The 12,491-nt window shown below is 41.9% G+C and overlaps 1 long non-coding RNA gene across 2 annotated transcripts; it reads left to right on the top strand.

The window, feature by feature from the left end:
* Positions 1 to 542: 542 nt before the first annotated feature.
* On the top strand, positions 543 to 12,281 carry LOC125751557 (uncharacterized). Of its 2 annotated transcripts, XR_007400673.1 has the most exons (4): positions 543 to 585; positions 4,390 to 4,500; positions 8,567 to 8,698; positions 9,648 to 12,281. It is a non-coding gene; the product is annotated as an uncharacterized LOC125751557 (long non-coding RNA). The 2 variants fall into 2 exon arrangements; XR_007400674.1 differs by lacking the exon at positions 4,390 to 4,500 and having other exon boundaries at positions 9,648 to 12,280.
* The last annotated feature ends 210 nt before the right edge of the window (positions 12,282 to 12,491 follow it).

The following is a 12,491-nucleotide window of genomic DNA, read 5'->3' as shown; positions in this document are numbered from 1 at the left end:
CATCTTACAGCCAGGGAGTTAAAGGGGCATAGAAATCCTGGCAGATTCTGACGGACCAGCACTTTATAGGGATCCCCTCTCCCTCTGTACATTCTACTGAGGGCAATGACTAACTCCCCCCCCCCAACTCAACAAATTCTGTCGGCAGTGGGACCTGCTCTAACCCAGTGTGGAAGAAAAGGGGGGGCCAAGCTCACATTTTGTCAAGGAGCCTAAAATTCGTCGATACGCCTCTGCCTGCAGCTGAAAGGTGTACCCTGTATTCCTATTACTGTGACTGGTGCTTAATAAGGGTGGATGTTCTTACATTTTATTTAATCAGCAGACAATTTTATCTAAAAAATGAACTTACTCTGCCAGATAAAAGATTTCAATTGGTGAACTTTTGATCACTTGGCATAGCATCCTAACAAACTGGGCCACGCTCCACCCTCATGCATATATGGGCATATGTTTTACTTCTGAAGACCATGTGATATGCATGCTTCTTCTTCATTGGGGCCATAAATCATAAAGCTTGTTTCCTAATTTAAAAAGGGCAGGTAGTGACCAGGAGGGCTGACCCGTCGCTTCTCCTATGACTGAGTAAGTCCTCATGGTGTTTTGATTTGAATGGCTCCTCTGTTAGCTTCTGACAATGCTTTGTAAAGTATCGTATAGATCATGTTCCAGCGTAAATTGCATTTGATACCGATCCCTCATTGCTAGCTCAGCCTAGCAGCACTTGTAACTAAGTTGGCTCCTTGACAGCTCCACGATTGTGCTGTATTATCTGCACTGCTGTACGTTACTTTAGATAAAAAGCACCTGCCTAATAAATAAACATAAATGTAATTTGTGGTATCTCCAGTATGCTTCCTGATCAGAATCGCTGGATAGCAGCCACCGTTGGACTTCCTTTTACAAGCTCTCCAGAGAAAACAGTCATACGATTGGCTAGGAAATAAGTCGCTCTGACTATTTTAGAGAAAAGTAACAAACAGAAAGCAATAAAAGTTTAGAGTCTTGAAAAGTATGTATGTGTATATATATATGTAAAGTTGCACTGTAAATATGCCTCTGTTTGAGATAAGTAATTACAGAAGATAGATAGATATTTGTAAATACTGTATTTATTGCCTGAAGTTCAGGTTTTGAAGGAAAGGGATTTGTTTCTCTAGTCCATGTAACCAGCGATCAGGTATCACCCTTGAGTGGATGACACTGATAAGGATCTTCAGAATGACTTCATCCATCACTATTGTTTTGTAATATGCCTTTATTCACAATTTTGATGGTGGTGCACTAGGAGTAGGAACTGGTCTAATGCCACATGAAACCCAAACACGAAGAGCAGCAGCAGGGACAGGAGACCCCCACAGAATGTGGTGTTTGAGGTCACTGTGTTTTGGGAATGTAAGAGATGGACGGGATCTCTCAGCACTTCTAGGTTCCTGTCAGGGCCGGTCAGGGTGTCATGGGGCTGAGCAGGGCTTCACTGATAGATGGAGGCGTGTGAAGGCCGAGTTTATCAGGCACATCTCTGGCTACGCCTGATGCCTTTATAGGTATTTGGCATGTCAAATGAATGTCACCGGTTTGCAGAATAACTGCTGGCACCAGCAGGTTTGAAACATGAAAAGTATTTGATGCCTAACAGCATTAAAAATGCTATTTATTCAGTAGTCACATGTTGAAACCTGTACCCATTAATTTGTATATAGTGTTAGCAGTATTTTCAAAGTTGTGGCTCTTTGCAACCTTGTTCATTGTTCATTATTTATTATGTTTCACTGGGTGATTGATCATTCTGTCTCCTGTCTGGGTCTTCAGGATTCCCACCAGCATATTCATGACTGTGATGCTCCAGTTCATCCACCTCATTGCTAGACCTCCTCTGCCCCCTTTACACTCAACTTCTTCAGGAATTATTGTTTTCCTGTGCATTGGATCTTCTGATAATGTGGCCAAAATAACTTCAGTCTAGTCATTTGAGCTTCAGCGGAATGCATTGTTCTTTGCAAAAAAGATACAAAACTTTGTAATGTTACTGTAACACACGTTGACACTGTAAGGAAAACAAGATACAACTTCTTCCATGAGACTGAGTTGCAAGGAAGGTGTTACACTTTTGGAACTCTTGGGGAAATTCTGGTCTTGACACTGACCATGACTGTATCTCCAGATCTAGATGATGCATATGACTGTCATCAGACTGTTCCAGTCACATGATTCTTCTTGTCTCTGTGTGTAACCTTCAGCTAGTGGCTCTCCTGGGGATACAAAACAGATGTGGAAAAATTCACTCACAGGTAGTTCATACTCCAAAACAGTTTATAGAAATCGGTAAATGAAAATGGAAAAAGAAGAGGTACAGAGTGCTATCAGGTATCAACAGTCTCACCCTACACAATGTATCATGACACACCCATGTAAAGTGCCTTAGGAGCAACCCTGTTATGAAAGTCACTATATAAAAACAAATTGAATTGAAAACGTCCCCTGCAGTGATTTCCCCTGTACTTACAGAACTGTCCAAAAATGCTAGGCAAAGGAGATGTTTAAAGATATTTATCTGGGAAGTAATTGCATATTTTCTCTGAACAAAAAACACACAAATGCAAATTAAGAGTAACACAATAAGAATAATATGATTATCTTCTGTTCTCCCGAAAGTTACTGATAACTTGTTGGATAGCTAGATGAACACCACTTCAGTTCCCAAACCTCTCCTCAGGGGCACCCCAGCCATTCCATGCATTGAATTCAGCACAAGCTCACTTAACTAATTAATTTAATTCATTTTTCAAAAGTCAGTGAAGTATTGATTAGCCAAAAGAGGTGTCCAAGTGGTCAAATAAAAAAAAAAAATGCGAGCGGATTGGATGATTGCTGCAAATACTCAGGTGATTTTTCGAGGACTTATCGAGGTTTTCCTGATAAACCATATCCATTGCATATCATACTCTCAACCAACTCTTAATGTATATCATGCCTTAACTACAATGAAAAAACCCTTGTGGACACCCAATACCCACCTGACCCAGGATCTGTACGGATGGATGCAATGGATCTTTACAGATGCAAGCAACCTTGCTAACCGATACAAAAAAGGTTCTCTGATCTGTATCTTAGACCCAGACATTTCACTTAGCTAAACTGTAGGTTGAAGATGTATAAAGTAGGATCATTTGTCTACAGGTTGCAATGAGCTTTTACACAGACGATTCCCATGTACACCTATGAATACTCCTTACAGCCCATTTATAATGAACAACCAGCAGCCTAATTATAATGAATAATGGTCACTAAAGAAAGCCAAATCATTCTGAAGAGTATATAAAAGTGAAGCCATAAATCATCATAAATCCTCACCATTATAATTGCTTAGCCTAAGATTACTGGCATCAAGAATCGCCAAAGGTATTGCTGGGTCCTCACTGGGAGAACTGGTATAACATCACAATGGATCCCGACCTAAAATACCTTGACAGACAATGGACCACACCTCAAACTCAGGCATGCTACCACCCACCTTTAATTCTGTTCTATCTCAAGGGGTTGAGATGTTATGCGTTTTCTAGTTACTGAAATTCAAATAAGCACGAATAAGCATGCCGTAAACTCTCAACGGATTTCTAAAGAGCCAGCAGAAACAGACAGGCAAGCTATGTCATGGTTTGGGCAGGATGGTGTCACGCTTGTGGTTTCCTCTGTGTTTGCGTGCATAGCTTGGCAAATGATATCCCAACAGCTAATGAGACTGGAATGCCTTTTTTTGGAATCCTAGGAGGCGAAAGACATTTTACGTATGGATTTCATTATTATTTTTTTTTTTTATCCAAGGCGTTGTCAGCTTTGCTGAGCCTGCGGGGCGTGTTGGGGGAGGCACACCCTGGAGCTGTCTGAGGGGTCCTGTAGCTGTTTAAGGATGTCTATCATACAGACTGTGTACTCAGTGTTCCAATGATGTCCCACTCTTTCAAGTCAACAACCATTAAATAGAACATTTGTAAAAAATAAATGTAGTACAATTGAGTGAGCAGAACCTTCGAATCACATTTCTGTAGACATCAAAGGTTAGATTAGATTCAATTCAACTTTAAATACATGTCTTCTACTGGCTGGCTCAAACATCTCACTTTACCCAGAATTTCCCCAAGGGATCAATAAAGCTCATCTTATCTTACAATAGTCAGACAACAAATGCAGTTCGGAGTCTAGTCTGTATAGTGCAAAGTAGTGCAAAGGTATTACATAAACACTGAACTTAATAAGGTAAGGAAGTAGACTAGTCCTTTTGTTATTCATTCCATATAACCATGACACCAGCTAGAAATCTTATATCCACATGTTACTTTCCCTCTTAGCAGATGCTGTTCTGCTGTTCTCTGTTTATCCTGTAAGCAGGTGTTCCTCCGCTGGCAGATTCTGGTCTGATTAGTGTTTCCATTGAGCCATGACAGTGATCCCTTTCGTGCATCTTCTCCATGGCAACTGGTTGGGGACATGGATACACAGGTGTGTCACGAGTGCACAAACACAGAGCACATGGTGGGAACATGTCCCGCGAGCAGATCCAAAGATTGTTCTCAGCGGGCACCTTTGGAATGTCTCTGGACATCCATTGTAAAGTTCTGCCCATAACTTAAGGAAGGAACATGCTTCTCCCACTCTTTGACTGCCTCGGGACCGGCTTGTTGCTTCTTCACAAGTTCCAGTAGCACAGTGAGAACCATCAATCACTCCAAAGACTTACATGCAATCACGCAGGGGAGCCTCTTGAGACTTTAGGCTCCATGGAAGCATATTATATTGGGCCCCCATCCCAGACCAATACAGTTATGTTCCCAAATTTTTAGCACTCCTGTCACCAAGGGCAAAACTTTGGTTTGAGCACTGGGGGGTTCAAGACTCCACCCATTTAAGGGGCTCCAAGAGATTGTATTGGCTGGTTTTGATTTTTGGAGGGTTACAAATCCCCCACCCCTCCACCCCCCATAACTTACGGCCATGCCTGTCACTCTGAGGCCCTCGGAAACATCGTAACTTTCTCCCACTTTATGGCACCCCTGCCATCTCACACAAACACACATACACACACATACATACACACACATTCACACATACACATACACACACACACACACATACATACACCCACATTCACACATACACATACACACACACACACACACATACACATACATACATACACACACACACACATACACACACATACATACACCCACATTCACACATACACATACACACACATACATACACACACACACATACACACACATACATACACCCACATTCACGCATACACATACACACACATACATATTCACACACGCACACACATACATACACACATGCATACACACACATTCACACACACACATACATACACCCACACACACTCATACATACACACATACATATGCACACACACACATACATACACACATACATATACACACACGCATACACATACACACACACACACACACCCAAGGGTCATTTCAGAAGTGCAAAAAAATTTGATGATTTCTTCCATCTTTCATATCCTGCTATCCTGGATTGTGTCTTCCCCAGATTTGTAAATAAATCTTTGGGGTCAGATGCATATCCATCTTTGGAAATTCCCTACATACCATTTTATAAATCTAGATATAAAATATATTTTCAGAAGTTCTACTCTAATATGAGACAACCCACGCCCTGAGCCTAAATATTTCTGTAAAGGGTTGTCTAACACATTGTCTCTGCCAGAAATAGCAAGTTCTTCATGAGGTTTTAGTCATAAATGTGCTCCTTTAGCTCTGCTCATGTGATCTAGTCCTGACTGGTGAGTCACAGTCATGCTTAGGACGGCAGTGTTTGGGATGCTAGGCTTATACCGATGGTTTTCAACCCAAACCCTAGCCTAAACAGAAAGGACTTCCGGTTTAAACTTGAAACTTGAAACAGACACAGCAGTTCCAGGCCTCGGTTTTGTAAGTCATCGTAGTTAATGTTGCGCTTAAAGTTCATACAAAAAGACTATGTACAATCGTGATCAAGATAGTTTAAAGCATAGATGGGCAAAAGAGCTGGTAAAAGACCTGTGTTTCAGCTCTACCATCAGGATGGAAGTGGCGGTTCTGTAATGTATCCTACATTTGCCTTTGTGCCAGAGATTCTCAGCTCATATCCCTGAAGTGACTGACTGAAATGTAGGTCACTTTGGATAAAAGTGTTTGCTAAAGAAATGTAAATATAGACAGCATCATTAGTACTGCCTGTTTAACTGAGTGAATATATAAAGCTCTCAAGACCAAACACAGTTATCATCGCATTTCATTACCATTCTATGGAAAATATAAATTATATGTCTTTATTTAAATGTAGAATCATGTTTTGATGTGAAGAGTGTATATTTAGCTTCAAAAAGCAGTGTTTTCTCCCCAGAATTCATTAATGGTTCCGGAATGGGCCTGGCACACATTAACCAGTGAGGCATTGGCCAACTTGAGAGATCACTCACAGCCACAAATACAAATATAAGATGTAATCCAAAGCAGTACCAGGATTGGTATGATTTTTTAAAATCAGAATTGTGTAATAATGCAAAACATTTTGAAAACACAAGGCCATGACTCAGAAACCACCCCAAACCTGTTTATACCATGGCAGGTACTACTGAAGGGGTTTCCTGTAAGGCAGTTGGGGAGTTTTTGGGCTAGCAGATGTATTATTGAGGTTTTTCCTCCACTGAACAAATTTTCCCAAAGAAAAAAAACTGTTTTTGTTTATTCTCAGACTAAGTGTTTTTAACTTGGTGGTTTTGCCCTGGATGATTAGATACCCTAAAGTGGAAGAGAAACCCAGGACTTGCATATCTGTAGAGTTTCCCTGTTCATTTTGCATAAGCAGCTTTGATGGGGAGTATCGCAATAGTTCTGGTACCAGTGGGATGTTGTGGATGTAGCACATCACATTTTTTAGCATGTGATCTTCTTCTTCACAATAGCGCTTTATTGATCCCCATGGGGAAATCTCTCTTCTTGGCTCTCATGGAGGTGGGGGTTAGGGATCTTCCTTAAGGGCCCACGGATGTGACAATTCTGCTGAGGCCAGGCTTGAACTGACAACCTTCTGATCACAGGCTCAGAGGCTTGGCCTGCTGAGGGACATACTACCCTTAAGCATTGCTAAAGGTACTTCATGATATCTCTGGTTTGGTTACATATAAGACTGGACAGAGGTCTGGTGGCCACACCTGGTTTCGCTGATCATCTGTGTGCTCCTGTTCTCCAGAAAGACCCCTTCTACCTACCCTAGGGCGCAGCCACTGGCCTAGCACTGAACCTCAAACGCAACACAGACGACTCCCCATTGAACTCTAATCGGAAATTGATGAAGACAGCAGTCAAATGAGTGTTTTAAACCAATGCTGGTATGCAGGTGGAGAATGATTAGCCCATGTCAAGGGGTGTTTATGAATGTGTACTTGACCGTTCTTGTGTTCTCGCATTTCCGCTTGACGTCATCTTCCATTGGCGGAGTACAGATCCAATACTGAAGAACAGGAGCACAGAAGATGCTAAAATCCCCAGATATTGTTTTTGCCAAACCCCAAATATCAATGATTCATTCTGTCCCAAGTTCATTCTTCGGAGGCAAGTTAGCAGGAGCGCTCTTTACAGCAATCCAAATACATTCTTTGTATTCTAGGTATTGATAAACACCCACGAAGTTTTCACAGTATAAACGTCACCCAAAGGATTATTCAGGTTATCTGTGAATCTAATCTAATCTAAAACAAGCCGAATAAATAGACTTTAATGCTGATGATGTTAGATCATTGTAGGTATCTGAAGATAATAGGAGGTGGCATTTAGTTTACAGCAGTGGTTCTCAACCTTTTTGCATCTCAAACCAATTTTTACCATAGCAGCTCAGTCAACACCTTATATCAAGTAAGTAACGCTATGATCGAGCATGCAGTGCACTCTGCAATTTACATCAATCAGTGCCTATTGCACAAATCTGATTGGATGTGCCAGTGAATTTTAAATTAAGCATCTGTGGTTTGGCTTCTTGGATTGGTTGAGTGTTCACTGGATTTGTACTAAGCATTTGCAGACCTAAGACCCATTTATATAGGTTAATTGTAGGACTGGGACTGGGAAATCTGATTGTAGATCAGCATAGGAGCTTGCTGGGTTTAAAATGCTTACATTTCCAACTCTGCCTCACGACCCTTTCAGAACTTGCCTCAACCTAAATTTGTCGCGACCCATGGGTTGAGAATCACTGGTTTACTGGGTTGATACAAGCTCTGTCTTGGACCTTGTCCCATGAGTTTTCCTCTATCTGTACCGAAGTTCCAGTACCAGTAAAAAGTTTGGACACACATACCCATAAAAAGGCTTCTTTGTACTATTCTGAACATTTCAGAAAAGTTAAAAGAACTAAAACTACAAAATAACATATAGGAAATTATGCACTGATCTAAAATGTATTAAGCAAAAAAAATCATTTGTTGGGGAGGGGGGCAATTGGGGACTGACTGACCCTACTTTCTCCCCTGCACCAGTTTGATGCGGTGGCCCCCTGTGATGCTTTTCCAGCTGATCTAAAGGAGGTCCCAGATATGCTGAGCTCTCATTGGCCGCTTTTCCTTCACTCTCTGGCCAAACTCCTCCAAAACCATACCTACTGTGTTGAGGTGAGATGGCTAAGTCATATGATGTCACACTTTTGACTGGTGCTGTATACATTATTCATGATATCTGTCACCTTAATCATTCCAAAGGTACATAAACTCCAAAGAATTTGAATATTTACCTGTGATGTGGGTATTTTCTGTTAGATGTGCTAAGGGAAACATCTTTACTTCAATGCACCTACACAGAACCAGTGAAAGGCTGCAATATAAATGGTTCAGTCGGGTGTTTGTGTGACTGTGTGACTGGCAGGAAGCGGCAGGTTCTGCTTCATGTCTGTGCACAATCTGCCGTGCTGTCCCAGTGTATGTGTATACATGGCAATGTTATTTAATGTGAGCACTGTGGAGGGAGGAAGTCCATCCATATGGTCCTCTGGTGAAGAGCTCTTTCTGAAATGACGGGGATTACCCTCCCTCTCCCCCTTGCTGTTACCGCCTCATCCATTCATGTGAAAGTCCATGCGTGCATGTGTGTAGGACATGTGTTAGAGCTCAGCGTGACACACATGCCAGCCCAGTGTGTGCGCGCGTGTGTGTGTGTGTGTGTGTGTGTATGTGTGTGTGTGTGTGTGTGTGTGTGTGTGTGTACATGGGTGCACGCTAGACATTACATTTTGCCCCAAAATTCACCTACCTTGACACTTCCATCAATGGCCCCTAAGAACCACATCATCAAATGGGAATACAGGGTATGACCACTCTGACCAATCAGAGGCTTTTGATTATCCCCTCTAGCACTGCACCAATCACTGCCTTTTTACGACTGCTGACCATACAGCCTGGCCTCATGGTTCCTCGGAAGTTCAGACAGACCGCAAAAGCACAGTCACCCCAGCTGAACCCTACAATAACTGCTAACGAATCCACCCACCCCCCCCCCCCCCCCCGTACAGCCCTACAACCCACATCCCCTCCCCATTAAAGCTGCTTTCCTGCTCTCCTTTTTCAGTCCAGCTTCTACCCAGCATCCTTTGCTCTCCTGCAATCTTTTGCCAAGAGAGGGAAGCAGGTGTGCACAGTGCTAACAACCAGGCTGGCAACGAAAACAAAGATGCAAGACGTTCCTGACTGTTTTATAACTTCTGCGTCTTGGGGAACCCAGAGTTTTAGCCAGCGAATTTGCTCTTCCTGAACCCTGGAGAACACAGTCTGAGAAGATCATAGAGAAGCAGACACCTGAGGCTTTGGAAACATGCTGTATAGCACAGGGGACTCGAAAGTCAGAAAGAAATGGAAATAGGTTTATACTGCTTATACTTGAATAGAGATTTTTTTAAGTAATATAGGATTTAACCAGAGGTGGGCGACCTCATCCACAAAAGGGCCAGTGTGTGTGAAGGTTTTTCGGACAACCTTTGGGTTAGCTGTTCAAACCCAGGTGTGAGGGCTCTTGAGCAAATTAGTCCTCTAATTTATAATCTAATTAGGGATTTGCAGCGAAAACCCACATTCACAACAGTCCTTTCTGGATAAGATTGCCCATCCCTGATTTAGACCCTTGTGAAGTGTCCCTCATTCATATTCAATTATGTGATACTTCCTTGCCCTATTCTGCAAAAACATTTTATTCACATCAGTCTGAAAATATTCTTGCAATTTACCCCTTTCAACATCTATGACACATCCGTTAGTCTTAAGAAGTTTATGGGCGAAAGGGGGGGGAAGGTTATTTGGACAGGGATCCAAAAACATTTTTGTTGTCCAGGAAAAACTTGTTTCAAAATCATACATAAAAGAATGTTGCTGCGAAATTTGCATTTTAAAGAATCGGTCTTTTAAGATTTGGAAGCAATAACCGTCACATAAATCTTTATATTGTAACATGAAAAAAGTTTCATTGCAGAAAAGATACACTTAAAATAACTATATATATAAAACCACATTAAAACAGTAACAGGATTATAGGTAAAATTGTAATTTCTTGATATGTGACCACACTATTTTATTGCTTATTCCTAAAGGATTATGCAAAGACCCCAGTAATGATACTTTGTAATCTACAGTATAATCTCATGGACAAGTCCATACATCCATGCACTTCTCAAGTTGCAGACTTGTGCAAACATCTCATCGGAAGGGGCCAGATCCTTCTCGTTCCCAGAGAAGTGGTAGTCAACAAGCATTTCTTATGTAACTTGTGTCAGAAAGGTGAAAGAGTATGATCTGGTGTTAGAAGAGAGGCATTCTTCACGTAGAGTTAGATCCCACAAAACAATCCTTCTTTTCTCCATGCTACAGATTTGACTTGATTCATTGTTGCTGTCAGTTGCTAAGTATCTCTTTATCAGCCTTCAGTCTTTCTCATATTATGTCTCTGTTTAAATATGCAAGTTCATAATCATTAATTAGAAATATTTTGCATTTGCCTATTTTGTTGCTCCTGCTCTCCTGATACACGTTTGTGCGGGAGACCTTGTGGGAATCACTCCAGCCTGTGAAGGACTGAGAGCGAAACCTCTTCATTTGGCATTAAAGCAGCTGGAAGAGGAGGATGCTCTGTACGGCTGTGACAGCGACTGCAGCGTATGAGGGCTGTTTATTACAGAATTTAACAACTGACAATTCTGTTCACCCCATGGGTCTTTATTAACATTGTCCAGTCCGCTCCCAAATGAACTTTTGGGGGGGGTGGGATCCGGGGATGGGGATGTTTCTGGGGTCACATTCAAAAAGAGACTTTGGGCCCTCCCACCGCCCCACAAGTGCAGTTACCATTTGTGGCCAACAGGGGGTGGTAAACAGTTCTATCATCAGGGTTGGGGTGTGTGTATTATCATGAATCCATTGTACCCTTAATGCACATGTGATGTCCTGAGACAGCAAGCTTGGTGCATTCGCATGCGTACTGAAGCGTGCTCTACCTTCCAGAAAAAACACCCCCCCCCCAGATTAAATCACAGTGGGCAGGCTGTAATCAGTGTACACAGAGATGAGTTAACTTCTTCTCTGAAGCAGAGAAGCTGGTGAGGTAACAGGCCATTTTTTTGGGAAGTGACCCGCAGGTTGATTTGGATGATAGAATTACATAAGAAGAGCTTAAACCGCAGCCGGAGTCATTGCGGTTTGCCATTGCTTCTGCTGTTTTGGCAGCAGTCATTTTAGGTGCATTTGCATTTCTATATATGATGGATCTACGGGAAAATATTTTGAGAGTCATATTCAGATGAGGAACACAGTATCCATATTAAAAACAAAAAGCAGAAAACTCCATCTGCTTTTTATTTGTACTTTCATGCATAGATAGGAGTGTAGTAAACGTGAACTTTAAAAACAAGAACTCCCCATTCAGAAAACGCACTACCAGCGAATTCTATTCTGGAAATGCCATAAATTATACAGTTCTATCAGGACTAAAACGCATACTTAACTGCAGCGCATTACTGAATATGTTTCATCTTCAATAAATAAAAGCTCCCTTTCAAACCGCTAAAATGCTAACCCCGAGTTTAGGACTTAGAGGTTAAATCGGTGTGTTTTTAAAAAAAAAAAGAGTCCGTGCTGGGTTTGCCGAATATGATGTGCGTGTTATATACCACGGTGACAACTGTCCAAAAGCCCCGCTGAAGTCAGAAAGGACTTCACTGAGTTTTTCTAGGTCGCTTCATCACTGAGCGATGCCTCGATGCACTTTTCCCCTTTTCTAACGTTTTCTGATTGAAAGACGTCTAGGTTTTTCTGCCAAAGAAATAGTAGGAATTGTAGGAGGAGTTGTCTGTTAGGAATATCTCTCCCTAGCTGCCCCCTCCTCTCTCTCTCTCTCTCCCCCCCCCCCCTCTCTCTCCCTCTCTCTCTC

The sequence above is a fragment of the Brienomyrus brachyistius genome, chromosome 1 (genome assembly GCF_023856365.1).
Source record: "Brienomyrus brachyistius isolate T26 chromosome 1, BBRACH_0.4, whole genome shotgun sequence".
Taxonomy (NCBI): Eukaryota; Metazoa; Chordata; class Actinopteri; order Osteoglossiformes; family Mormyridae; genus Brienomyrus; species Brienomyrus brachyistius.
The sequence above is the reverse complement of the archived record's forward strand: the minus strand, read 5'-3'. Positions and strand labels throughout refer to the sequence as shown.